The 27,643-nt window shown below is 41.2% G+C and overlaps 1 long non-coding RNA gene across 1 annotated transcript; it reads left to right on the forward strand.

Moving 5' to 3' along the window:
• Positions 1–26,963, forward strand: LOC143416621 (uncharacterized). Its single transcript, XR_013097000.1, has 3 exons — positions 1–812; positions 7,429–7,532; positions 23,578–26,963. It is a non-coding gene; the product is annotated as an uncharacterized LOC143416621 (long non-coding RNA).
• The last annotated feature ends 680 nt before the right edge of the window (positions 26,964–27,643 follow it).

Here is a 27,643-nt window from a genome sequence, read left to right on the forward strand (position 1 = left end):
CGCATCGTGTCTTCCTTACTCTGCTCTTCACCTGCTTTTACAGGTCGGTACACGGTGCTCGCACCGAAAATGTTGTTTATTGTCACCATGGTTACCCACGTTAATGTGAATGGGAGAGTTAAGGCGGTCCGCCAAAGTTATTTATATGTAAACACGGGAGAAAACCAGAGGAGTGTCCCGCGCGACCGCACCGCGAGCCCGCTCGTTAGGTGGAGCGCTCGTGAAGCAGAGTCAGTGCGCTCCTATGCTCTGTGCAAACGTGTTGTAATGCTCCAATCAAATCAGTTCTGTGAGATGTGAATGTTAATAGTTCTGTTAAAGTGACTGAGTAGATTAGCTAGTGTAACACAAGCACTCTGAGCAACTCTGTGTAGCTAACAGAGGCATTCATGGGTTGATTAAACAAGCTGTGTTTCATGATGCACTAAATAGTGATTTTGCCAGTAAATTACTGGAGGGAACAAATGTAATGTATTTACCAATGCTGTTATTGAATAGAACTGTTTAGCCAGTAAGACACTGCAGAAGACAATGTGATGTGTTTATTGATATGATAAAAGGATGTAGCTGTTATGGAAAGAAGTGTGAACTTGAGAAACTGAACCAGTTAAAAAGAGTATATTTCACTGATGTTGTGAAATAAGTAAATGTAATTGATGTGAATGAGGAACCAGCTGAACAGTATATTGAAAGCTCATGTTTAGTGTTTTATAGCATTTATTTGTGTGAAATAAATCAGACTCAGACATGTTCTGGAGGAAAGCAGAGACGCATCGTGTCTTCCTTACTCTGCTCTTCACCTGCTTTTACAGGTAACATATTTGTCATCGAGGTCTTCATCCTTGGGACCCGTAACATAGTAACTTCTTCATTGTTATACTTCTATAGTTTTCCCATTTTGTGAGCTGTGGATGTGGAAAGTGTCTCAGTGACACATCCACATGAAAACGGCGTTACCTTCGTTCATTTGCACGTCAAATGAACGAGCTGTTTGGACTTTAACGTCACAGCTGATGCTTCGATACTCGAACTCAAGAGTTCAGCTTCCACTCAGAGGTACAAGTACACACAGCAAAGATAAACGTGTACACAAGGTGGAACCCACAAGTGCACAGCTCCAACCAGAGATGGGAAGTAATCCGATTACTTTTTTCAAGAAACGAGTAAAGTGAGGGATTACTATTGCAAAAAAGGTAATTAGATTACTGTTACTTTCCCTTAAGCACGCTGCGTTACTGCGTTACTAAAACCGCAGCTGTGTGCAGATGAACAATGGATAATCTATCGAGTGTGGAGAGAGTGTGAGCGTGCAGCGTTTAAAGCGTGGAAGCACTGACCTTACTTTGAGTTTGACTCTGTAAAAAGTGACAAAAACATTAGCGTCCGCTGTTCACTGCGTGGGAAGACAACATGCTCACTCACTATGTGTTAATGGGCACGCTTATTTATAACTTTGATAAAATGTCATAAAAATAATTCCATGCCAGCTCACCATTGGTGATCAGGTAGTTTCTGTTCCAGTTCCAGTCCCATAAATCATGAAGCTTGCTGCCAGAAAAGCTTCAAATCTCCTTTGAAAGCTGTTTGTGGTCTTGATTGTGGGAGCTTCAGTTGTCTGACTCCAGCTGCCACACGGTGCTCACTGATATCATTTGCAAAAACCCCAGTGTGACAATATTTATCAGTGAAGCAGAAATCAGGAAGTGACGACTTTTCTTTGAACATTTGCTAAGGCTAAGCTGTGCTTTCTACCACAGTTGGGAATTTCCTGGTTTACAACAAATTATTGTGTCAACACCGCATAAGATTTCAAACTACAGGAAAATCACTGGAGTTATAAGAGGCAGACAACGACACACACACCACATGCATGCTGTTGCTATTTATTGTGGATTAACCTGTCAAGGGCAAGAACAAAATAATTCTGCCTCAAATACAGGAAATCATAGCTTTCCTGTATTTCCTCCATTGTTGGCATGCTGGTTAGTGCTGTTGCTCCACAGTAAGAAGGTCCTGGGCTAAATTATCCATGAATGTAAACGGCTGTGTGTTTCTATCTGATAGACTGGTGAGCTGTCCAGGGTGTACCCTGCCTGGTAACCTATCACTTCAGGGTTATTTCCCAGCCCTGCTGCAACCAGGATAGAGATAGGAGGATGGTAGTTGTTGTAGACCCATTCAATTTCAATTGAAGGATTAAAATGTTCCAGGAGCTCAACTTACTCCATCTGAACATGTTTCAATCGTGTTTTATGAACACAACATGCAGCTTTACTGAATATGAAAAGGTTGTGTTGATTTAACTCAGTTGTTTAAGTTTCTGCCAAAGCAAAACCTTTGTGTGCAACCAGTGTCCACTATTGAATCAAGTCAATCCAACATGTTTTTGTCAGTGCAAAAAGGAGTTACGGTGCCTGTATTCCTGCACAATATTGTCCCGGGAGGGAGAAAAACTTTCTGGTGAAGTTTTGGTTGATTTTTGGGTTTTGCTTGACACTAGGTTGATTTTATCAGTGAGGTTTGGATTGTTTTCTTTCTCTAAGAGAGAGAAAGATGGTTTTATCCTTGGACATGTTTGCAATGGGCCCCAGTATTTGTTACTTTATTAGTATTTTATTGGTTGTGTTTGTTTGTGCTTTTGTTACAGTGCACTGAGATAAGAACATCTGAGAGGTGTGATCCACCGGTGGTGATATTTTGGTATTTTGTGAGTTCCCGATTTAACAAATCAGCTCTTTAATCCAGACCTGAGAGGTTGAACTTTAAAGCGCTATAAAATATTCTTACTGGAAACAGTGGCAAAGTGTTTTTCTCCATGATTATAATGGGCTTGGGAGAAATTCACTTATATGTGACATTGATCACATGAGAAGTCCTGAGCCTAAAAGGATTGCAGCGAGTCAATCCAGTCCAAAAACAAGGAGCTGTTTTCCTTTAAAATGATGACGTCATCTTGCTGGTGATGGAGGCTCGAATAGGCTGCGCGTGAGACTCCATTATCAGCAATATCTGGTATGAATGTGTGTGGATGTATGCATGTGACTGGACTGTGATGGACTGACGACTAAAAGTTTAACTGACTTGATACTGAGACAAAAACGGTGCCGACTTTAGGATTAGTGAATGTCCACAACAATTCACCCAGCCTGTAGAAGAAGGGTGGAGGTTTTGTCTTGCTTTGTTTGTGCAGGAGCAGAAGGATGACAGAGACTAAAGGGGGAGGCTGTAGCTTCACATGAGTGTGAGCTGCAGACTGAACCCTTTGGTTGCTAATGTTGAGTCACTGATGTTTGCATTAAGAAAATTGTTTTTTATTAGCTGTGTTTTAATTAAGGTATCACATTATATTGTTGGGAATGTTAAATGCTAAAGTGAAGAAAAGCTTTGATTTCACTCATGACTGAACATGTTATTATTAACCATAGCAGGCCACTGTAAAGAGTCAATTAGCTTTTATAGATGGAAAAAAAGGCCAAAAACTCTGTGAATACCTATGAATAACAGGGAATGATAGACTTGTCACATTCAAAATAGAGATATGTAATAACAAACACGGGTCCGTGTCATTTAGGTTCTCCAATCATTTAGAAAAGTAGAATATATATATATATATGTCTCAATGCTGTTTCTCAATAATATTAAAAACCTAAAAACTATTGTTGTGGAAGATAGAAGTCACTGTGACAGCCCTCTGACTGTGGAGGACGTTTGTAATCCTATTTCTGCACTTAAGGCCAACAAATCTCCCGGCACAGATGGTTTAACTGCAGAGTTTTATGAATCATTTTCTAATCTCCTGGCTCCGTTCTTACTGCAGCTTTTCATAGGAAGTGTAGAGAATAACATCCTCCCTCCTACTCTTACTCAGGGTCTCATAACACTTATTCCAAAGCCAAACAAAGACTTACTTCTTATTGATAATTGGAGACCCATCTGTCTGCTCAATGATGACTATGAGATTATGGCTTTAGTACTTGCTAACAGAATGAAAGAGTTCTTGGACACAATTATCGATGAGACACAATCAGGCTTTATGAGAAACAGACACCTTTCTAAGAACATGAGACTGGTTTTAGATCTACTTGATTACTCTGATTTGGTATCTGACTATAGCTTCATTCTCCTCCTGGATTTTTTAAAGGCTTTTGATACAATTGAACATCAATTTATTTTCCACTCTTTGGAAAAATTTGGCATTTTTCTGTAAAGCTATCAAAACCTTGTACACAAATGGCAATAGCTCAATTAAAATGATTAAGACTCCACCCCGAGATTTGACCTGTTATACAAGGAATCAGCACAGCTGATAAGGAGCTCATCATCAGCCAGCTAGCTGATGACACCACACTCTTCTTGAAGAATGCAAATCAAATCCGTCCAGCCCTTAGTGTTATTAGTGATTTCTCTGAGGCATGTTAATACTTTTAGCTATTTTATATCCATAAATGTAAGTTTATTAATAAAACACCATATTTCTGCCTTTTTATAAGGATATGAATTGTACATACAATCAATTTCAGACTCAACCAACAAAAAGCCTCTCAGAACAATATTTATATTGTAACAGTTGCTATTGTAATGCAGTGTATCACCACATGGCGGCGCCTCCTGTCTCACGACTGGTGTCACCCCCTTTGTGTTCTTCTTCGCACTCCTCCTGTAATGGATGCTCCCGTGTGTACGCGGACTAGTGTGCTCTTTAGTAATGTGTGGTAGAGGTAGCACTTTTATTTTTGATATTGTAAATAAATGAGTACTTTTTGGAAAGTCAGAAGCTGTTGCTCATTCGCTATCCACCTGCACACCTCCGCGGCTGGCTTCATCTCCACTGCACGTTACAATATGTTGATTTTTTTCGCCTACTCATATCATAATTTTTTTACTCCTGGTTCTGTATGTTCATGTTCTGTTCTTTTGTAAACTTCATCTGTTTGTATGTTGTATACTCATTGTGTTTCAATAAAGTTCGATTTAAAAAGAGGTACGTTCTAAACGAAGCTTCAGACGTCACTGATCACGTGACTCTGGCCAAACGAATCAAGCCTCGACACGGTGCTTCTGAAGCAGCGCGTTGATCTTTCTGACACACGCACCGGAGCGTCAGCTTCAAGCGGACCATCACTACGTCTCACATCTAAAGGTGTCAAGGTAACTTTGAACTGAGTTCAGTCAATCTGGAGTTTTCCCAAGTTTTCTGTTGCTCTCTGTGAGAGAAGAGCGTTAAAGGCGGGGCTCTCCAGAGTCCAGCAAAACAGGAAACCACAGCTGGGTGTGTGTAAGTGTGCAAACCAATAGAATGCATCGTGGTGGGGGGGCATCACGGGCATTGGCAAGAAAAAAATAAAATAATCGGTCGTACCCATGCTTCCCCGACGTCATGCCAGCGCATATTGGGAAATTCGTAGGCACCGATCGGTTTTCTATCAGCCATTTGCTGGGAGTAAGGGCGCCCTCCGTTTGCGAGGTGCGCCTGCTGCTGGCGGCACAGGGAGGAGAGGGCGGGGCGGCGGGGAGTCTCTGGCTGGCTGGAGCGGCATCTAATAACCAACTCGCAAAACAAAATAAAAACAACACAACAAACAGATATTATGATACAGACTTATAATCTGCACCGATGTTTTTTCTAAATTCTATAAAGTGAGCGCGAGAGCCCTCGGTGCGCCTGCGCGCTGCTGAAGTCAAAGTAAACTTTATTGTCATCTCCGCTACAGACAGTCCAGCATATAGAGAGACGAGACGACGAGGCTGCAGTTACAGCGGTGCAAGTAAACAAACAATAAATATAAGAAGAGTAAGAAAATAAATCTACACTTTAGGACTCGGGATAAAGGATCAATAACAATTTAATTTATAATTTACAGTTTGATGATTTAAAGTCTCACACAAGCCGTCAAAAGGGGCGGGGCCGGCTGCTTCCAAGTAGAGCACATTTCATTTATAATGATGTAAATCCAAGCCCATCATGGATTCACGATCTGAATCCTGGGTTGTGTGAAATCCCAGAAATCAACCTTAGACAAAGTGAATCTGTGAACTAAGGTGTAGGTCTGTTAGGTTAATTGTGCTGATCCTCGGGTTGGGGGATTTGTGTTTGTACTGGAGCGCAAAATTCAAACCAATGGAAGATGGACAACAAAAGTTCAAAGCCATCAGGTGCTCAGGTTAGAAAAAAGAGAAAAGATGCAGGTAAGCAGACGTGTGATTGGATAATGGCAGCTCATCCTGAACCAATCAGACTAAACTCCAAACAATACATTATGTTACAGATTTTAATATTAATTAGTCATTGTTACTTGTTGATTTGTCCTTTTCTCATTGTGTGACGAATTATGACGACTGTTTGGTAGCTGTTATTGTCTCTCTCTCTCTCTTCATGTGTGTTTCTCTGGTGAAACAATAGTTTTGTGTTAATGTTAGGGCTGCACGATTTTGCATAAAATGAGAATCACGATTTTTTGGCTTAGAATTGAGATCATGATTCTCTCATAAGAATAAATAAACATAAAACAACAAACGTCTCACGTTTTGTTGTTGCAGCAAAATGTTGTACTGCTTGAAATTCCGTCTCCACCGTTGCTCGACGCTGCGTGTACAGAGCAGGTAGTGCAACAATAGAAAAATAGTTGTGGGACGGCACTGTGTAGCGTTTGTCTAGGGTGTTGATCGTTTTCCTAAATCCCTCGTTTTGCACAGTGTTGATGGAGCCATATCTTTGGTCATGTGATAAGTGATAGCCTCCGTGATGTCTTTGTGCCTGCGGGAGTTCGACGTGTATAGGGAAGCGCTGTATAAGGTTCCCGTTATTAATGTTTGGGTGGTTGACCGGGACGGATTTTCTCCTGTCACTTTCTCGTCATCCCTGACGTGCTCTCCGTTGTTGTTTCCCTGCTAATTTTAGCATCACACGGCACAGCTTCTGTATCACGTGGTATAAGGCTCCGCCCTTGTCATTTGTTGAGCAGGAAGAGTGAGCGCTTGGTTTCATGCAGAGTACGTCCCGGATCAAAATGTGAAGTTTTACAAATCACCACTTCTTTAGTTAATATCATTTCAGTCTCAGACAATCTCGTTTCTCTTACAGAGGTTGAATGCACCTTCTGCGGATGGCGGTACCACACAGTGTGCGTGGACTTCCCCTGCACAGAAGGCAACTACAAATGCTGTGAATGCTAAATAAACAGAAACAAATGATCCCTGTTGTCTTTGCTTGATGATTGGTTTGAGTCTTGACAATCCACATTGCTGGCGTTGCATCTTTCAATGGCAGCAATGGCAGGTATCAGTGCTCAAACCTTTTGTGTTTGTTTCCAACAAGTTGCCCACCTCGGGAAACAAAAATGTGTTCTTTTACTTGTCAGATGAACATATGAGACACTTTGACTCTTCAGTGCAGTGTGGAGCCTAACAAAGATCTGTTTTGTGTCCCAGCTGATCAGCAGGAGGAGGAGTCTGACGGAGCAGCAGAGGAACATTTTCAGCTACTTGGACTCAGCTCAGCCACTACAGAGGAAACAATGAGCTCAACACAGAAGGTGACAGACAGAGCAGGACCATATGACCAAAGATATTTATCACCATATACATTTGAACATTTGCCATAACGATGTAGCTGACGATAGAATTGACACCAGACAAAATACTTTACAGCTGCACAACTTTATTAAAAAGCCATCAATGTATTTTCACTGAAACAAGCAGCTGTTGTTTATGTGCATTAAAGTTATATAAAAATGTAACAGTGCAAATGCAAATTCCTCGCTGACAGTTTAACCAAAAGGCGTTTCCAGTGGAAACTGGCCGACACATCCTGAGCATAACCATGTATAATATCCACTAAACTTCAGAAGAGGTTATACAGTCGTGGCCAAAAGGTTTGAGAATTGCATAAATATTGGAACCTGGAGAAGTTGCTGCTTAAGTTTTTATAATAGCATTTTGCCTGCACTCCAGAATGTTATGAGGAGTGATCAGATGAACTGCATCGTCCTTCTTTGCCATGAAAACGAACTTAATCCCCAAAAAGCCTTACCACTGCATTTCATTGCTGTCATCAAAGGACCTGCTGAGACCATTTCAGTGATCGTCTTTGATAGGTTTTAGAGTATAAACCTATTCGCTGGAACGTTGAAGACAATATAATTACACTGCAAAAGCAAGACACTTGTAGGCAAGCTTCTTCATGTTACTCGTGCACGGGAGAGAACTGGACAACCGCTTGACTCCAGTTGATCTCGTCCGTCCTCCCATACCACTGTCCTTTTATTGAGGTTACATGAATATGCATAGGTTCATTAACATATGACGTCCACATACACACAAAGAGTACCTTGCCTGTGTGTGTGTGTGTGTGTGTGTGTGTGTGTGTGTGTGTGTGTGTGTGTGTGTGTGTGTGGTACTGCTGATCAAAGGGTCATAAAAGCACACAAGCAAACATCCTTGGTCAGGAAGAGGGTAGACTAGACCCCCCCCCCCCCGGTAAGGAAGTCCAGCAGTTCATCTAAACAGAAAAGCACTCAGACTAGAACAGACATAGCTACGTTAATCCCACCATAAATCAGCAAGGGAAGATACGATCTCTCCTCTCTTCATGCTACTGTAACACTGGTGGTGCAATACTAGACCTGTTAGTGCTACTTCTTGCCTTCTTTGCATGTAGTACGGCAGTATAGTTACCTTTAACCACAGTACAAGGACAGAAGGGAAATATGGACCAGATCAGACAGGTTCTAGATTCGTAGGAGCCAAGGGTGTATGACAACAGAGGACTTGTACACAGTAGGTGCAGAAAACACAATTGCATTTATTAACAATTATTAAAGTTGTGCACATTTAACAAAAGTAGAGCGCTCTTCTTGAAAACAAAATAAAATAAACCCCACAAATGGTCGACCTAAGGATATATTGTCTTTTGTGTCTTTTTTAAAGTCAATTTCAGTCTTTCAACGTTCAATAGTCACTCAGTGTGTGTGTAACCAGTCGGGTTACAATCTACCAGTTCATCCGGCTCTTTGGGCTGGGCTCGCCATCCAGTACTGGAAAAGGGATCCTCGATTCTTCTCAGGTCCTCAAAACCAATCCAATCCAAATAAGCAAAGGGAAAAACCTGACCTGGGGACCAGGCCAGAACACAGTAGTTCAACATTTAAGCTATCATGCCTGTAACTTATTATTACTACTGGTTGCTTGTAGTGTTTCTAAATTTCTTTCAAAATATTCTATGTTGTACAACAAATTATTCTCATTTCAAAGGGAAAAAGTACATAGGAAACACACATTTAAAACAATACAAAATAGCTCAGTAGTGCATTAGAAATACACATTGGCTTGAGACTTATCAAGTTTCAGCTAAGTAAAGTGCAGGTGAAGGCACTTAATTTCACATTGCTAATACTTAGTGTGCAGAACTATAATTAGCACCATGAGAGAAGGGAACATGTGCTAACATAACAACATCGCACAAAACCATACATTATACATCAATACCACAGTAATGTGACATAAACCTTTAAAGAACATCTCGTATAAAGTGCAGCAGACTCAGTGCTAATTGCTTTAGCCTCGGAAAAGGCACTTTCATTGCAAAATGGCTAACGGAAGTTAGCATCGGAGCTAGCGGCAAGTAGCATGCTATGCTAGCGCACGTGTGCTGCCTGGGACTTACCATGCGAAGCAACAAATGCTACACGGGGCTTCACAGTGCTCACGTTGGCTCACGGCCTCTGGAATACAGTATCACTCTTATTATTCTTGCCGAAAAAAGGACTTTCACTATCCAGCTAGCTTCTTCGCCACACGGGTAAACTGATCTTTCACCGTCTGTGTCTCTGGCGTATCTGACTGGCACACGAAGGCACACAGGTGTCTGAGCAGCGCACAGACTGGGGGAGGGTCAGACCAGCCAATGATTGGTCGCTGAGTGGATCTGACAAACACACTCTAAAGGACTAAGTCCTGCCCCCACACCATTTATACATTACATACATATGTACATATTAATTAAACTTATGTTTACATGCTTTTTATCAGTATTTATTATAATTAACTTTGTTTTTATCAATATTTATTCCCATCGTGAGAGTATGAATATTTATACTTTTAATCCTGTTTTTAACACTGGGTTACACTACACAGAGTTGTTACAGACCTCTTAGGATGACACATTCTTTAAATCTACAAATGATTATATACTTCTAAGCATATATGAGTAAATGTTTCTAAGCATAAATGACAATCAACAATACAAACTCTAACATTCCCCCGTTTTTTGGCCTTTATGCTAGAAAAGTTCCCAGTCATGTCTGACAGTTTCAATGCAAACATTTTCATACTCAGCATATGTCAAATCACCCTAAAGTACTGTAAAGATACACAGGTTAACAAATGTATTAGCAGTTATCCTATTCATTGAGCTCATCTCATGGCAAACTGCATCCTACAAGCAAACAAAGAAATTGTTGATTTAATAGTGAAAACAAGAAAGTAACATTTTCAAACACATCTCAGCTTCGTGATGCTTCCTCCAGGTGTGCAAATCACATGTCTCTCTGCAGAGTGGTTTGAGTTCTGCAGGGCGTCATAAATGTCTCTTCCAGTTGTTTCCATCATTGTCCATAGGACCAGAGTCCAAATGTATGTAGAATAAACGTTCAAACATACCAGTTGGTTTTGTTGTTTGTCAACATGGGTCTCAGCTATTTCCAAAGCTGCAGACCTCTCAGCACTCTAGTTTTATGGCCTCCACCAACCCCCATCACCTCGTTCAAGCCTTCGTCCTGTGAGGGGGATATTTATGACTCCTTCATTGTCCACGCTCTGCAGAAAACACCTCCGTGGAAAGGGTGCAGGGTTGACTTACTGCTGTTATGATCCCAGCAGTTCATAGGAAACTGCTATCATCACCACCATAGCTTCTGGTTCCTGTGCTTTCACAGAATCACGATGTCATCCTCGAACTCCTTCTGTGCTGTCGATGGAGCTTGGCACGCTCCCCTCATTCATCGAGTTTTCATATTCCAACGCTGCTGAAGGTTTAAGGCAGAGCACGTCGTACACCTTAGTTGTCTTCCTCAGCGTCAATATTGAATCTTTCATTTTATTTAAAATCTCCTGGAAGCTCAGTAGCACAGCTCTCTGTGTCATATCTGCTGTGCTGAAGATGATCTCTGATCCTCCTGAAGTCTCTCTCCTGGTCTCAGCTCCCATCCTGTGGATCCTCTCCTCTATTTTGCAGGCAGTTTCATGGTCCTTGCTGTGACTCCAAGGTCTGATTTCATGATGGGCCCCAACCAGCTTGATCTTTGACGTCAACCACTGCCTGGGCTATACCTGGAATGTTTCTGCTTCTCACTGCTGCACCTATATTTCAGAAAGACTTCTATTTGGAGAGCATGTCAACAACCATCAAACCACATTCTTTAGTTCAGTGAACTTCACTTATAGGCCATCAAAGCCTCATCTGAACATGGGTGCACCACTTGCATAGATTTAATACTTGTAAATAAACGGCTAATCACACAAATCACTGCAACACTAATAGTAAACATTGTTTAATGTTACTTCTGGACCCCACCTCTTGACGCATGGACTCTCTCATGCGTCAACTCACCAAACCTGGATCCCTGTCTTAAAAACTGGCTCCACCAGGAGCCTGCATACACACCATCATGGCCTGGAAAACAAGATCTGGAAAAAAAAGCAAACTTCACATGTACAAACAATTATATCAAAAGAGTAATAAGCATTCAGCACGGGCAAGACAAGTGTCATGTGCAGGTTTCCTCAAATCAGGAAACTACAATTATTTCCCTAATTTGCCTCAGACATGGATCATCCCATGTGCTCAGTTAACATTAATGTAATCGGTGACTTCTCTTAAGCAAAGTCACTCCACTCATATATTATTATTATTATTATTATTATTATGGGTTCAAAGTGGCCAGCTAAGAGCCCATATTCAACTTGTCCATAAACACCGTAATCTCTTATTTGTTTCACTCATGTCACTTGTCCGTTTTTGAATCCTCCACATGCAGTCCCAGAAAAAACAAACATAAGCAATACGCATTGACTGTGGTCAGATGGAGGTCAGACACAGGTCAACAGGTTCCAGAGGTGCCATAAAACACCATAAAAATCCATTGCTGTGGAAAATATGTTATTCATATCATCAAAGTAACCGTCACATTTTCCCAAAACACAATGTAACAGCATCACCACTCATAACCTGTAAACACAGTTTTCCTCACACATAAACCCAAAAATCCTGTAGTAGGAAAAACATCAACCAGTTGTCCTGGTATAAATCATGTGATCAAACCACATGAAGAACTGTAATGCTGTAGAAAAGAAAATGCAAATGTTAGCGCTGCGCAGGTGTGTACACCTTTTCACAGTAATTTCTGTGAGCAACACAAGCCCATGAATAACACACCTCTGATAGATTCACAAACATAAAAATGGCATTTAAAAGGTTAAACCATCACGCAACCCCAGATGTTGCTGTCATCTTTCTGCTCCTGTAACAGAGACACACACAGAGATACATCCACCCCTTTGTCAGGTGGGGGTTGACTTCACACAATGGTGTTAAGTCAGTCAGTCTTGTCAGCTTTTACCAGTCAGTCAGTCAGTTTTTATTTCCATTCATTCATTCTTTCTTTCTTTCTTTGCTGATAGTGGAACCTGTCGTCGCATTTAGTTTCCACTCTCAGCAAAATGACGTCATTTCAAAAAGAAAAAGAACTTTAGATAGGATTACATCGCCGAATCCTTTTTTTAGGCCGGGACACTTATAATAAGCAGCCTTCTCCAAAGCCCATTTTAATGTGGAGAAAACTCACTTGACACAATTTTCTCGACGACGTGTAGCACTTTCAATTCCCGACGTGCAGATCTGCTTAAAGAAAAGAAATAGACAAACAAAATCAGTGCCTGTTCAAAAGATAAAAATGAAAAATATCAAACCAAACTCTCAGTGCACTGTGAAAGTATCAAAATAAAAAGGCCTTGTTAAGTCATGACACAAACTCCTCATCTCAGGAGGGTAAATCATACCATTAGCATGGTTCATCATACCATCATACTAATCGGCAGGCTCGACTTCACAACAGAAGAAAAATCATCCGCTAGATTCACTCCAAATCAACCATCAGCTGCACAACACACACATAAGCCTAATGTGTCTTATTAGCTATGAGTTTAATCACCAGGTCTGTGCTCTTCACTCATCTAAATCACAGATCTACTTTATTCAATTTTCCTTTTTCCCTTCATCATAAAACATGTGACATGCTGTCATGCACTTCACAAAAGACGTTTGTTCTGACGTATTCAGAGTTGTGTATCTAGATACAGAATTCACTCGCACATCAAAGCAGGAAACTCAGTGTTTTAGAGTTTCCACTCAACACACAACACACTCCAACACATCTCATTCACTCGTACTAGAATTCAGTCACCTTTCATTAATCTAAAACCGATCAACTAATTTGCATATCAGCTATTAACCCACTAAGTTGACAGGACGACAGAAAAGCATGTTCAAAATAGTATCACAAAAGACAATTCCCCTCATACAGTAAATCACTTATGCTGCATTAATCAAGCAGGAAGCTTCTCCCAATTTACTATATTAACAACTAAATTTATTGTCTGATCACTGATTGGTCAAACCAGGATTTATTTTTTTTTTCAAAAGTTAAATTGCTGTCCTGCAACCTAGAGAGTCAATTTTTTGCATTGTATAAATTCAGTATTTGATAACAAGTGTCTGCTAAATTGACACTATTTTAACACTGATGAAAGATAACAAGCTAATTTTCATTGCATGTCTGTGGAGCTGCATATCCAGCAGAGCATGTAATGTGCTATGAGTTTCACTGGTCTTTGCATCACACGAGGTGACTTGGACAAGATGATAAACAGACTCATACACTTAAAATGTTGTCTAATCTTCATGAGCTCTCTTGTGTTTGGAGTGTTAGTATGGTTAATGCATGTTCTGCTTTTGTGTGTGATTTTGTATATGCTTCTATTTTCGCAGTGTTTAAAACTCCGTCTCAATTTCCCACTTAAGCAGTCAGTTTTCTTTTCCCCAGGTTTGCTAACCCAAATTTTGATTTCCCACATTTAATAACAGCATTCCTCTGTGTTTCCACTTACTCTCACTCTGTTGTCATCTCACTCTGTTGTCCTCTCCCACTTTCAACAGTCCACAGCCGGCAGTTCTCCTTCAGCTTTGTCCTGTGTTCAACTGTCTCTTCTTGCCATCTTACTCCACAGGTGGCAAATGTCAAACTCCAACAGTCTCCTCAGTTCTCCTCAAAAGTTTTCTTCACATGCACAGTGAAGTTGCAGCTTGTTGTAAACACAGTGCCATTCATCCGATCAGTCAGGATGATGGGTTTGCTCTTCTTCTTCTCTGATGCTGTTTGTCCACATTGCTGCCGCTCGCTGAGACGAGACTTTTTGCTCAGGACTTGCTGCTGTCTCTTTATCTGCCATGTTATTGCTTTGGAGCTGCATTCTTCAGGGAGGAGTGAGCTTGCTTGTGAGTTTGAGAGACACATACACATTGCGCTGTAAATAAGTCAGCCAGAACTTGGCCTGCATGTTTCCAATGATGTTTAACTATAAATTTCTTCCGTCCGACCGCTGCATGTGGAAAATTGATACAGGTCTGCTTTTCACCTGAAAGTGACAAACTAAGACATGTTCATTATCATCATCACTGCTTAATCAACACACATCTCTCTCCCTCTCTCTCTCTGTTTTTGTGAACAATCCTTTCTTAAAAGCAGAAAACGACATTGTAGTTGTTTTTCGGCTGATCAACACAAAACCTTTTTCCTATGATTATTTTTCTTCGTCTACAATGTAACTTGTCTCTTTTTCACTCTTTTTTTAAATTTTATTTTATTTCTTTACAATAGCTTGTGATCCGCAAAATCACCGCTCTCACTCACAATCAAAGGCAATTACTTTTGCACAGTGCACAAAAACACTGTGATGTCAGACACATTCACACTCACTTTTTCATCTGCATAAATAAACCATATGGCTGGAGATATGTGCCATGGTGATCCATAGGCATGATCACACGTTTATTTAAGTATTTTCAACCCAACAAAACAAATAAACAAAAACATGATGTTGATGCTACACACACGAGTCAAGGTGCAGAAAAACTGCTCATGGAGACGCTGAACACTCCAGTTATCACAGTTATCATAACTCTGTTTCCCTCTCTTTGAGCAGCTCTCAGACAGCTCTCGATCTGATAATGTGTAGCCTGCTCATCAGCTCAGAAAAAAACTGCAACGCAACATCACACAGTAGTTGCATGCTCTGCCCACAGCGGCAAAGTCTTACACTTTCATATTCAATACAGCTTCTCCATCATGTACTTCAGCATATTAGTTGTTTTCACAGATGTGCTGCATATCTCAACAATGGCTCATAATAAGACGACAGTCTTTCACACAGGTCAAGTGCCTCTATGCACTTCATTAGTTTAAATATTTACCTATATCACGTCACCTCACATGTCATTGTACTGAATTTAAGCAACCACAAGCTTAATGTAGATTACTTTTAACAACTATCCACCTCAATTACGTCCATGGTCTGGCACACAAGCTAAAGAGTTAACACTTTGTGTCAGCAAAGGGGGTGGGGGAAAAACCCACCCACCAGAGCACAGCTGCTGATGTGGGCTGGCCTTCTCCACACACTCCTGGCTGCTTAGGAAACCCATGATAACAACAACAGCTGCTGACGTCACACACCACGCGGTCTGCTCCGCACACACAACAACAACGAGGACGAAAATAACAATAACACAAAATAGGCCTACTGTCCAGCATAATCTGGACCCCGCGGAACTTCTCAACGCCTCACAAAGTGGCGGAGAACTCACCTCTCTCTCCACAAAGCAGCGAGGAACCTCTTACCCCACAAAGCGGTAAGGAACCTCTTGCTGCACACAGCAGCAAGGAACCCGGGTTTCGCTCCACAAAGCAACGAACTTCTCAACGCCTCACAAAATGGCGGAGACTGCACAACGACATGGTTATAGAGTCGGCCTCTTCAAACTTACTTGGCGTTGCTTAGCGTGTAATATCACCCTCGAATCCCGCCGATCGACATTCATCGAGGAGAAAGATAGACCGCGAATCCACAGGAACTTCCTGGCTGACGTCAGTCTTTCGGCGTGTCCCTCCCCCCCTCGGTGAATGCGATCCCAGGGAACCGGCATAGAAGGACCAATTAATGATAGGTTTTAGAGTATAAACCTATTCGCTGGAACGTTGAAGACAATATAATTACACTGCAAAAGCAAGACACTTGTAGGCAAGCTTCTTCATGTTACTCGTGCACGGGAGAGAACTGGACAACCGCTTGACTCCAGTTGGTCTCGTCCGTCCTCCCATACCACTGTCCTTTTATTGAGGTTACATGAATATGCATAGGTTCATTAACATATGACGTCCACATACACACAAAGAGTACCTTGCCTGTGTATGTGGGTGTGTGTGTGTGTGTGTGTGTGTGTGTGAGGTACTGCTGATCAAAGGGTCATAAAAGCACACAAGCAAACATCCTTGGTCAGGAAGAGGGTAGACTAGACACCCCCCCCCCCGGTAAGGAAGTCCAGCAGTTCATCTAAACAGAAAAGCACTCAGACTAGAACAGACATAGCTACGTTAATCCCACCATAAATCAGCAAGGGAAGATACGATCTCTCCTCTCTTCATGCTCCTCACTGTGGTAATGTAAATATAATATGACCAATATTATAGTTATTATATTAATCACTTCACTCACAGACAAGTATCTGTGACAGCGTGTATATAGATGTATCATATATAAGAGACAAATATTGTTCATTTAATATGTTGGTACTAAATTTGGCTCAGTGCTTACATATATGTGTAAAAAGCAAATGTAGGAGCTGTGATAACTGTGTCTGATAGAATGAAGAGTAGACTGATATATGAAATATTCCTTTATTGGGTGAGAAAATCAGACCATGTCATAACTGCTTTAAGTCACACAGAATAGATATCAGAGCCTTAAACAGGCTGACTTCTGCTAAATGGGTCAAACTGGGCAGAAAGTCTACAAACACATAACATCCTTGTAGAATACGATGTAACACTATAGATCAACTTAGCTCAGAATATATAAAGCATATAAACAGTTACAGCAATACGTTGGCGATTCTGTTCTCAGACATGTGAAGCTAGAGACACCGGCAACCATAGTCAATTGTCTTCCAGGGGCCAGAGCAGGCGACATTGAAGGAAATTTAAAACTGCTGGCTAAGGGTAAACGTAAATTCAGTAAAATCATAATTCACGTCGGCAGTAATGACACCCGGTTACGCCAATCGGAGGTCACTAAAATCAATATTGAATCGGTGTGCAACTTTGCCAAAACAATGTCGGACTCTGTAGTTTTCTCTGGTCCCCTCCCCAATCAGACCAGGAGTGACATGTTTAGCCGCATGTTCTCCTTAAATTGCTGGCTGTCTGAGTGGTGTCCCAGAAACGATGTGGGCTTCATAGATAATTGGCAAACCTTCTGGAGGAAACCTGGTCTTGTTACGAGAGATGGCATCCATCCCACTTTGGATGGAGCAGCTCTCATTTCTAGAAATATGGACAAATTTATTAAACCCCCCAAAATATGACTATCCAGAGTTGGGACCAGGAAGCAGAGTTGCAGTCTTACACGCCTCTCTGCAGCTTCTCTCCTCCTGCTACCCCCCCCCCCCCCCCAAAAAAAACCCATCTCCATAGAGACTGTGTCAGCTTCCAAAAAGACAAAAAACAAACTAAAAACCAGCAACAAACAACTTAAACATAAACAATTACAAAGAAAGAACAATACAGTATCCACATCTGAACCAAAGAGTAAAACAGTGAAATGTGGATTATTAAATATTAGGTCTCTCTCCTCCAAGTCTCTGTTAGTACATGACTTAATAATTGATCAACAAATTGATTTACTCTGCCTTACAGAAACCTGGTTGCAGCAGGATGATTATGTTAGTTTAAATGAATCAACACCCCCGAGTCATTCTAACTACCAGAAATCTCGAAGCACAGGCCGAGGGGGCGGTGTGGCAGCAATTTTTCACACCAGCCTATTAATTAATGAAAGACCAAAACTAGGGATGGGTATTGATAAGATTTTAACGATTCCGATTAGAGCAGGGCGATATGGCCAAAAATATTTATCACGATATATATTTGAAAATTTGCGATAACGATATAACTGACGATATAATTGATGCGAGACAAAATACAACTCCACAACATTACTAGCGCAAAAAGACAACCTTCCATTTATTTTCACTTAAACAAGAAGCTGGTTTTTATGTACATTAAGCTTTATAAAAATGTAACAGTGCAAATGCAAATTCCTTGCTGAAAGTTTAACCAAAAGGCATTTCCAGTAGAAATGGGCTGACATATCCTGAGCATAACCATGTATAATATCGACTGAAGTTAAAAAGAGGTGCTTTGCAACATTAAACTGCAGTGTGCAGTACGTATTTTTCGGACCATAAGGTGCACGTGATTATAAGGCACATTAAGCGAAACAAAGCAGTCAGATAAATCAAACTTTATTAAACTCATTCTTCTTGCTTCCTCCACTTCTGTACCATTGATTCATTAATGTTGAATTCTCTGGCAGCTGTTCTATTCCCATGTTGTTGCAGTATATTAATGACTAACCTTGTATTGTGGATGGATTATCTCAGTTGTTCTCCTGACTGCAGTTTGGTCCGTTTACAGCATCCTGCCATGCGATTGCATTTGTCTCTAACTATCAGGCACGTTAACTTTTCTAAGTGGAAAAGTGTTGGTGTTCGTCCTCCAGCTTCACTGTTTATGTTATGCTAACATAGCTGTGTTGCTAGCGATCACGTAGCATATCGTTATATACCAGTTAGCCCACCTTCAGTAACCCTACAAACGTCACTGCTGTTTAGTTTCCTGTCTTCATTTATGTTGGAAGTGATAGCAGAGCTGTACGTTTGAATTTTTCCAGAAATCTCTGTCAGAACATGGTATATCATTCTTGGGTAACTAGCGAAACTAGCGAGCTAACTTCCGCTAGCTTCCTGCTAACTTCTAACTCCGTTAAATGTAATAACTTTTGTTTTCATGGATGCCTGGAAGCTAAACTTCATAGTTACACCTGGTAAAGCAGCAATGCTGATCGTTTTATTAAAGATGAAAGAATTTAGACAGTTTTTAAGTCTAGGTGATGCTGCAGTGTTCGTTTGACCTATAGCATACGGAGTTTAGGACCCAGATTACTCCCAGATTTAAGAGCATCTTAGTCCGACAAATACGACAATAACGACGGCCGCTTGCATGTTCTGCAAAAAATGTGCTTTGTGTATCTGACGGACAAACACCAAACCAGTTCCACATCACTGAAGTTGCACCATTTTTACAAACCAATTCTGGTTCATTTGTTTCACTCAACAATCGGCCATGTGCGTATGAAAACAAAGGCACTGCGCATGCGCGTTTTACTCATATTCTATCGCGATATTTCATCTTCCTATCGTTGCCTAACTTTATACCGGTATTACCGTGAACGGTATAATATGGCCCAGCCCTAATTCCGATTCCATTTTCGATTTTTTATCGATTCTCTTATCGATTCTTATTTTTTAAAAAGGAGAACACTGAGGTCGATTAGCTTAGAACTTTATTTTTTATCTTCTCTTTGAACAAGATAGAAATTTAGGAGTAACATGGCCTTACAAACCCAACAGTGAGATCTTAAGAGATCCAGCCTGCGGCTCTTCAATGGGGTGTCACAGGGTCCCCAGGAAAAAAATGTAAATGTAAAATAATAAAATAAATATTCTCCTGTAGCAATAACAAAGTGTAACATAAATTATTCTGTAGCAATTACACAAGAATATCCAGTAATGTCCCTGCCTACAATTAAACACATTCACTTACCAAAGTGAAATCGGGGGCATCTGCTGTGGCAAACGGGTGCAAGCCTTTGACCACAAACTCAGTCACTGCTCGGTGACATTCGTCTATCCTGGCCTGAAAGGAGGCGCTACCGGTAGACTGCAGTGAGAACTGCCAGCATCTGAGCCAGCCAGACTCTGTCTGTCTCATCACGGTCCCCTAAATGCACAGTAATGGCAGGTTTGTAATAAGGCAGATCGCGCTAACATAATATGCACTGTTAGTTGATTATTTACCTGCCGCATTAACGGGAGAGGACGTGCAAACGTTACTGCTGCTGCTGGGTTGAGATTCACGAGTCCGGAGCGGAATTAAAAACACGACATTCATTTAAGGTTATCACGTGTTTTGTGAGCAAATGCTTTTGCATATTCGTAGTGTTTCCTCCCTTAAATGAAATATCTACTTTGCAAGTATTGCAAGTTGCCCTGTTGTCATCCGTTCTCGTAAAGTATAACCAAGCTTTTGAGCATTTGAGCCGCTGGCGCTGTGTTTCCTGCCAGGTAAATGACGCTCCGCAACGTGGTGACGTCATTCGGGGCGACTGGAATCGATAAGGGAATCGTTTGCAAAAATGGCAAACGATTCCAAGGAATTGAAACAGTGGGAACCGGTTCTCAACAAGAACCGGGTTTCGATACCCATCCCTAACCAAGACAGACTTTTAATTCATTTGAAAGCCTGATGCTTAACATTGTCCACCCCAGCTGTGAAACTCAGAAACCAGTCTTACTTGTTATCATCTATCGTCCACCTGGGCCTTACACAGAGTTTCTGTCTGATTTCTCAGACTGTATATCTAATTTAGTTCTGAGCTCAGATAAAATAATTATTGTGGGTGATTTTAACATCCATGTAGATGTGAAGAATGACAGCCTCAACATGGCATTTAATCTGTTATTAGACTCAATTGGTTTCTCTCAAAATGTAAAAGAACCCACCCACCACTTTAATCACACTCTAGATCTTGTTTTAACATATGGCATCGAACCTGAACATTTAACAGTGTTTCCTGAAAACCCTCTCCTGTCTGATCATTTCCTGATAACATTTACTTTTACAATAATTGATTACACAGCGGTGGAGAGTAGACTTTATCAAAGTAGATGTCTTTCTGAAAGCACTGTAACTAAGTTTAAGAATATAATCCACCCACTGTTATCATCTCCAATGCCCTGTACCAACACAGAGCAGAGCAGCTATCTGAACGCTACCCCAACAGAGGTCGATTATCTTGTTAATAATTTCACCTCCTCACTACGTACGACTCTGGATACTGTAGCTCCTGTGAAAACTAAGGCCTCAAATCAGAAGTACCTGACTCCGTGGTATAATTCTCAAACACGTACCCTAAAGCAGATGACTCGTAATCTGGAGAGGAAATGGCGTGTCACAAATCTAGAGGATCATCATTTAGCCTGGAGAAATAGTTTGCTGCTTTATAAGAAAGCCCTCCGCAAAGCCAGAACATCTTACTATTCATCACTGATTGAAGAAAATAAGAACAACCCTAGGTTTCTCTTCAGCACTGTAGCCAGGCTGACAAAAAGTCAGAGCTCTTTTGAGCCAACCATCCCTTTAACGTTAACTAGTAATGACTTCATGAACTTCTTCACAAATAAAATTTTTATCATTAGAGAAAAAATTACCAATAATCATCCCACAGATGTAATATTATCTACAGTTACTCTTAGTACCATTGATGTTAAGTTAGACTCTTTTTCTCCAATTGATCTTTCTGAGTTAACTTCAATAATTACTTCCTCCAAACCATCAACGTGTCTTTTAGACCCCATTCCTACAAAACTGCTCAAAGAAGTCCTGCCATTAATTAATTCTTCGATCTTAAATATGATCAACCTATCTCTAATAATCGGCTATGTACCACAGGCCTTCAAGCTGGCTGTAGTTAAACCTTTACTCAAAAAGCCATCTCTAGACCCAGCAGTCTTAGCTAATTATAGGCCAATCTCCAACCTTCCTTTCATATCAAAAATCCTTGAAAGAGTAGTTGTCAAACAGCTAACAGATCATCTGCAGAGGAATGGTTTATTTGAAGAGTTTCAGTCAGGTTTCAGAGCTCAGCACAGCACAGAAACAGCCTTAGTGAAGGTTACAAATGATCTTCTTGTGGCCTCTGACAGTGGACTCATCTCTGTGCTTGTCCTGCTAGACCTCAGTGCAGCTTTCGATACTGTTGACCATAATATCCTATTAGAGCGATTAGAACATGCTGTAGGTATTACAGGTACTGCACTGCAGTGGTTTGTATCATATCTATCTAATAGACTCCAATTCGTGCATGTAAATGGAGAGTCCTCTTCACACACTGAGGTTAATTATGGAGTTCCACAGGGTTCAGTGCTAGGACCAATTCTGTTTACATTATACATGCTTCCCTTAGGCAGTATCATTAGAAGACATAGCATACATTTTCACTGCTATGCAGATGACACCCAGCTCTATCTGTCCATGAAGCCAGATAACACACACCAATGAGTTAAACTGCAGGAATGTCTTAAAGACATAAAGACCTGGATGGCCGCTAACTTTCTGCTTCTTAATTCAGATAAAACTGAGGTTATTGTACTCGGCCCTGAAAATCTTAGAAATATGGTATCTAACCAGATTCTTACTCTGGATGGCATTACCTTGGCCTCCAGTAACGCGGTGAGGAACCTTGGAGTCATTTTTGACCAGGACATGTCCTTCAACGCACATATTAAACAAATATGTAAGACTGCTTTCTTCCATTTGCGCAACATCTCTAAAATTAGAAATATCCTGTCTCAGAGTGACGCTGAAAAACTAGTTCATGCATTTATTACTTCCAGGCTGGACTACTGTAATTCATTATTATCAGGATGTCCAAAAAACTCACTGAAAAGCCTTCAGCTAATCCAAAATGCTGCAGCAAGAGTCCTGACAGGGACTAGAAAGAGAGAGCATATTTCTCCTGTTTTGGCTTCCCTTCATTGGCTTCCTGTTAAATCCAGAATTGAATTCAAAATCCTGCTCCTCACATACAAGGTCTTAAATAATCAGGCCCCATCTTATCTTAATGACCTTATAGTACCATATCACCCTATTAGAGCGCTCCGCTCTCGCTCTGCAGGCCTACTTGTTGTTCCTAGAGTATTTAAAAGTAGAATGGGAGGGAGAGCCTTCAGTTTTCAGGCCCCTCTTCTGTGGAACCAGCTTCCAGTTTGGATTCGGGAGACAGACACTATCTCTACTTTTAAGATTAGGCTTAAAACTTTCCTTTTTGCTAAAGCATATAGTTAGGGCTGGACCAGGTGACCCTGGATCCTCCCTTAGTTATGCTGCAATAGATGTAGGCTGCCGGGGGATTCCCATGATAGTGTTTGAACAGTCATGAATTATCTTTAACAGCAGGTTGGATGTAATGTGTTAGAACTACCAGCAGGTGGGGATAAGAGACCTTTAAGGTGTTTGGTGCCACGCTCCACCTTCAGGTTTAAAACTAGTGTTAATGGAGTTTGAAGGTTGAGTTTGTTCCACGACTGCATTTCACTCACTGCCTCTGTTTGTATCTCTGTCACTGCAGGACCAACATGGAGCCAGAAGTCAGCGCTCTCAGGAGGCCGACAAACCTCACAGAAGAAAGGGAGAGAAAAAACACACCTGTGACGAGTGTGGGAAGGGTTTTACTGTGAGGGCTTCACTAAAACGGCATCAGGTCATCCACACTGGAGAGAGACCGTTCAGCTGTGACTTGTGTGGAAAGTCTTTTTCCTTGAAGGGTTCCCTAAAACAACACCAACTCGTCCACAGTGGAGTTAAAGCGTACAGCTGTGATCAGTGTGGCAGAGCTTTTACTCGCAGTAGCCACTTACAGAGTCATCTAGTTACCCACTCTGGAATTAAGGCATACAGCTGTGATCAGTGTGGCAGAGCTTTTACTCACAGTAGCCACTTACAGAGGCATCTAGTTACCCACTCTGGAATTAAGGCATACAGCTGTGACGAGTGTGGGATGGAGTTTACTCTGAAGGCTTCACTAAAACAGCATCAGGTCATCCACACTGGAGAGAGACCGTTCAGCTGTGACTTGTGTGGAAAGTCTTTTTCCTTCAAGGTTTCCCTAAAACAACACCAACTCATCCACAGTGGAGTTAAAGCGTACAGCTGTGATCAGTGTGGCAGAGCTTTTACTCGCAGTAGCAACTTACAGAGTCATCTAGTTACCCACTCTGGAATTAAGGCATACAGCTGTGACATCTGTGGAAAAACTTTCAGCCAGAGAGGGCACCGAAATACACACCTACGTACACACATGGAAGGAAACTACAGCTGTGACCAGTGTGACAAGAGCTTCAGGAATCTCATATCATACTCTGCACACAAACGATACCACGTTACTAATAAACTGTTTCACTGTTACCAATGTGCCCAAACATTCACCTCATTGTCTGCTCTGTGCAAACATCAGCGCGATCACTCAGGGCTGAAATCACTCCCATCACTGGATCACAGTGAATCTGAAGACACAGAAAGATCCTCTGGTCAGACTCAAAAAGCTTGAGATCAGGCTCCACAGAGTTCAGATAGAATCATTTAAACTTGTGTTGAACTGAACTGGTTGCTGGGCTGAACTTCTACATAATACAGATCTACATGGGATCTTCTTTTCTGTTGTTTTACTGAGTCAGTTTTGTCCTTTTTTCTCTGTCCTGGTTTTGCTCGTCTGTAAATGATTGAAACTCAGTCCAATAGTTCATTGTTCTCCAGCAAAACGTTTTGGAAACTCATGTTTAACCTTTAAAACTCTAACATGTTTTAGCACACAAGGCTTCATCGGGGAGTTCACTCATGATTGGACCATGAGAACAAAGGTTTGTAGTTCTTTCAAAGAGAGTCTTGGAGATGTTTGATGTTTCTGTTTTTTCTACATAAAGGAATAAACTATTTTTCTTGCTTCATGTAGTGTGGAAGTTTTTAATGTTTCTTCATCTGTTATGTTCTTGAATGTGTTCACGTGAAGATGGTACAAATAAACTGTTGTCAGAGATTTACAGTTATCAAACAGTTAGGTGAATAAACAACACTGAGACACTTGGAGACGGTTAACGTGCTGCACGGGTGAGGGCTCAGAGAGGACTCACACCGAGCTGCAGTAGTCGTTTATTATTTATAGCAGGGTGAAACAAGCATAGCAGTTTCCTCTAATTTTGCATATGTGTGTGTGTGTGTGTCTAAGTTCGTATAAATGTCATAGGGTGAACTTCCTCTTTCTATAAACAGAGCGAGTAGTACATTTTGTTCTTTTCCTATTAAGAGTAAAATATGAACATATACTTTAATGCAACATAAAACTCATAAAAGCGTTTCTTCTTTAACATCCCCTCCTGATGTTAATATTTTTCACTTAATCATACTTTATTATCAGCCAACAATCACTTGCTTATAACATTTTCAATTGTAGCATCATTCAGTATGTGTGTGTGTGTTTCTATACTAAATCTTCTTCATCCGGTTCATCTTCTAGTGGCAGTCCAACATAGGTAATTACTGTGGCCTGTACCATTTTGTCAATCATGGATCTTATGCATGGTAGGATACATGTAGAAAACAAGCACAATAATAGAAGCAGAACTCCTATCAGTACGAGTCCTTTTATCACGAGGGTCTTCCAGCTGCCACTCAGCAGCCAGGTCAGCCAGTCCTCATTGTTCATGACATAGTCTTGTTGCTGCGCATTACTCAGTTGTCGCAACTTGTCTAGGGCGGTGGTCATGGTCAAGGATTGCACGTTGTCCGGGATATAGGTGCAACAAGTAGTGTTGAATAAGACACAGAGGCCCCCTCTCTCAGCGAGAATCATGTCCAGGGCGACCCTGTGTTGCATGACCACTATTCTGATCGCGTCGATTTCCTCATTCTGAGCCTTACCAAGAGCCTGCACAAGGCCCTGTGCAGGCTCTTGGTAAATGCATTGAGGAAATCAATGACTGGTTGTGCCACAATTTTCTCCAGCTAAACAAAAACAAAACTGAGGTAATAGTCTTTGGCGCCAAACAAAAAACGATTACAGGTCACCAGAGAACTTCAATCTATACATCTAAAAACCACAAACCAGGCGAGAAATTTGGGTGTAGTGATGGATGCAGACCTAAACTTAGAAAAACACATTAAGACAATAACAAAGTCAGCTTACTATCACCTCAAGAATATTTCAAGGATAAAAGATCTGATGTCTCAACAGGAACTGGAAAAACTAGTCCATGCATTCATCTTTAGTAGGCTTGATTACTGTAACAGCATATTTACAGGTCTACCTAAAAAATCTGTCAGACAACTACAGCTCATTCAGAACTCTGCTGCTCGAGTCCTCACTAAGACCAAAAAAGTGGACCACATCAGTCCAGCTCTGAGGTCTTTACACTGGCTGCCTGTCCGTCAGAGGATAGACTTTAAAGTTCTAATGCTGGTCTATAAAGCTCTGAATGGTTTAGGACCAAAATACATCAATGACCTCCTGACCCAGTATGAACCTTCCAGATCCCTCAGGTCATCTGGATCCGGTCTTTTATCAGTTCCCAGAGTCAGAACCAGACACGGAGAAGCTGCATTCAGCTTTTATGCTCCTTATATCTGGAACAAACTCCCAGAAAGCCTCAGATCAGCTGAAACACTCAGTTTATTTAAATCCAGGTTGAAGACTCACCTGTTCTCAGCTGCATTTGAATAAAGCACCAAATCCACACTTTTAAGCTTAAATTTCAAAACATACATTTAACTACTGATTTTATCTACTGTTCTGATTTTATCTGTTTTGATTTTATATACTGTTTTGTTTGTTTGTTTGTTAATTAGTTAGTTAGTTTATTTGCTTGTTTTAATCAATTTTAAATCATGCTTTTTATTTGTTTTTGTTTCTAATGTCTCTGTAAAGCACTTTGAATCACCTTGCTGTTGAATTGTGCTATACAAATAAACTTGCCTTGCCTTGCCTTGCCTTATTCATCTTTGTTGAGCTGTTCAGGAAAAGTCCAAATTGGTAGTCAAGAGTCTCAGTTCTTAACGTGTTTTTTCCAGTTCCGACCCATGGGAACAGTGAGTGCAGGACCTTCTGTCCGGTGGTCCACAACTTGAACTCCGCTGGTACATCACTGCCCCAGATTGGGTCATGGGGTTGCACGTCATCAGTGTTCCTCTTGCGTCGTGGTTGGTTCTGATGGAATACTCTGAATGTGTGGTCTGACACTAAAATTGGGGCGCAGAGTCCGGTACTGTTGGGTGGGATGGTGAAGTATGTCCTTGAGCCACATGCCCATGCTGTACCCTGCACCCAATATGTGCCATTCAGGAAGCTTGTCTGTGCCTTTCTGTCCTGCGGCATTCGGAAAGTCTGGGAGCAGTTTCGGTTCCTTCCCAGCTTTCTGTTGCCGTGTGCAAAGTTGAAACACATTGGATGTTGTATTCCTGGTTCCGTTCTGACGTTGAATGTTCCATTGATGGCTTTGGAATATACATAGGGCTTCGGGAAGGCTGGGTGATTTTCCATATAGGGTGGCTTGCATTGCTGTTGTTGGGAGGTGAGAACAGACGTAGCAGCCTGTGTGGTTGTCTTCTGCATGTACTCGGTTGTAGACGTACCGGTACCAGGCATT

This window comes from Maylandia zebra, linkage group LG3 (assembly GCF_041146795.1).
Source record: "Maylandia zebra isolate NMK-2024a linkage group LG3, Mzebra_GT3a, whole genome shotgun sequence".
Classification (NCBI taxonomy): Eukaryota; Metazoa; Chordata; class Actinopteri; order Cichliformes; family Cichlidae; genus Maylandia; species Maylandia zebra.